Here is a 2,039-nt window from a genome sequence, read left to right as displayed (position 1 = left end):
TGTAGACTACCTTTGGCTCTTAAATTATTTTATCTCTTCTTCCACACTAATCCCTGGAACCTGGGAAGGATAGGGTATGATATAGATGCCCTGTTTAGTGNTGGGTTCTCCACAGTATCTTATTCTGTATGCTGACAAGTCGTGGGTCTCTGTGTTAATCACCATCCAATGCCGAGGGCTGAGCGATGCACTAATCTATGGAAATTATCAAATCCTTAGAAATCAGTTAAATGCTGTGCTCATTTAACAGAATAATAGTAGATTCTCAGATAGGGCCTGTGACCTTCCCATCTGTGGGCTCTTGGCCCTCATAGTGGAGCTAGATGTGAGTTTTGTCTTACGGAGCAAGCCTGAAGTCCAGTCAGAAAGTGTTTTCTCTGACATTTGTGTAACCTTGTCAGACTGTTGTTTTAATTCACAAAGTTCACAGTTGAGTAAGACTGTTGATTGTTGTTTTGTTGTTGTTGTTGTTGTTGTTTTCGGAAGGGGATTCAAATATTTTAGGGGAGTAGGTGATCAGATTTGTTTTAAAAACAGAATTACATTCTTAATACAGATGATTATAAGGCCCTTGAACTCAGTGTTGACCGGCTAAATCTTGGGTGGGACAATAGTTGGGGTTGAACCATTGCCAGTTATACTTACCTCAGTTTTCTTCAACATTTCACATCTGTCATGTATTTTATTTATAACTTATTTGTTCCTTGGTTTAGACTNCTGTGTAGTTTCTTTTCTTACTGCTGTGTTAAGACATGATGACCAACACAACTTGTAAAGAGTTTATTTGGGGCTAGGGTTTCAAAATGTTAGAGTCCATCACCACAGTAGAGCTAAAGTATGGTGGCAACAAGGAGACAGCAAGAGCAGAGGGAATGGCTAGTCTTGAAACTTGAAAGCTGGCCTCCAGACACATGTTTTATTCAAGGCCATACATCATTATCTTTCCCAGAATAGGTCCCAACAGCTGGGGACCAAGTATTCAAAGCTATGACCCTATGGGGACATTCTCATTCAAACTAGTATAGGTTGCTGTTTCTGATTTTCAAAGTATTTAGCCCCGTTCTACCTTTTTTTTCTTACTCNATCACCAACGCCAGAAGCCTTGCATTACCTTATCCTGACACTGTAAGATTCTGAACATAAATGTGAATTGTCCACTGCAGCACAAAAGGCTGTCTAATAACATCTAACCCATCCTGATGGGAAAGAGCAAGAGTGCTATGGCTTTTAGAGCTTGGAACAGCAGAGTGAATGATTTGTTAAACGCCAAGACTGTTTATTCTTTTCTTTCAGGTTCAAGTAAATGATTTGAAGTGGGTGGGGCTTTGTTTGTTTGTTTGTTGTTTGCTTTTTTTAATTTTAATTTTTTTATTTTTGCTTGTTTGCTTCTGTGGGTCCGTGTTCAGTTAAAGGTTGCAGGTTTTCAGAAATAGGCCTTGAGTTAGAAAGTTAAAAACCAGGTAGTTCATTGCTTCATTGATCTCATTTCTGAAAGGCGAGTCCTAATAGTATCAAAAAGTTACTTAGATGCTAACCTCTGACGCAATGTGATTTCAAGTGGAAAAAACCATATTTGGACTCTTCTATATTATATTATATTATCTAATATATATGTGTGTGTACTAAACTTTCTCCTGTATACACAGTGCCTATCTCTGAAGAGTCTTATAATTGCTTTTGTTTGTTTGTTTCCAGAGATCAGATAGTAAGGGAAGGTTTACACACTACATATCAGGGAAGGCTTTCCTTCTTTTGTCTTCAATGAGTTATATTGAATCTCATCATCATTTTATACTTTGAGATTTCAGTTCATACTTTTTGAACACATCGATTATAAAACCCTTTTATGTTTTCATAGCTCATTTTTTTTTAAAGATTTATTTATTTATTATATGTAAGTACACTGTAGATGTCTTCAGACACTCCAGAAGAGGGCGCCAGATCTTGTTACAGATGGTTGTGAGCCACCATGTGGTTGCTGGGATTTGAACTCCGGACCTTCGGAAGAGCAGTCGGGTGCTCTTACCCACTGAGCCATC

The 2,039-nt window shown here is 38.2% G+C and overlaps 1 protein-coding gene across 1 annotated transcript in view; it reads left to right on the top strand.

The window, feature by feature from the left end:
• The window catches only part of Ibtk (inhibitor of Bruton tyrosine kinase), a 65,565-nt gene that overhangs the window by 2,361 nt on the left and 61,165 nt on the right, over nucleotides 1-2,039 (top strand). The gene's annotated exons all lie outside the window — the stretch shown is intronic.

This window comes from Mus caroli, chromosome 9 (assembly GCF_900094665.2).
Source record: "Mus caroli chromosome 9, CAROLI_EIJ_v1.1, whole genome shotgun sequence".
Taxonomy (NCBI): Eukaryota; Metazoa; Chordata; class Mammalia; order Rodentia; family Muridae; genus Mus; species Mus caroli.
This window is presented reverse-complemented; position numbering and strand designations above follow the sequence as displayed.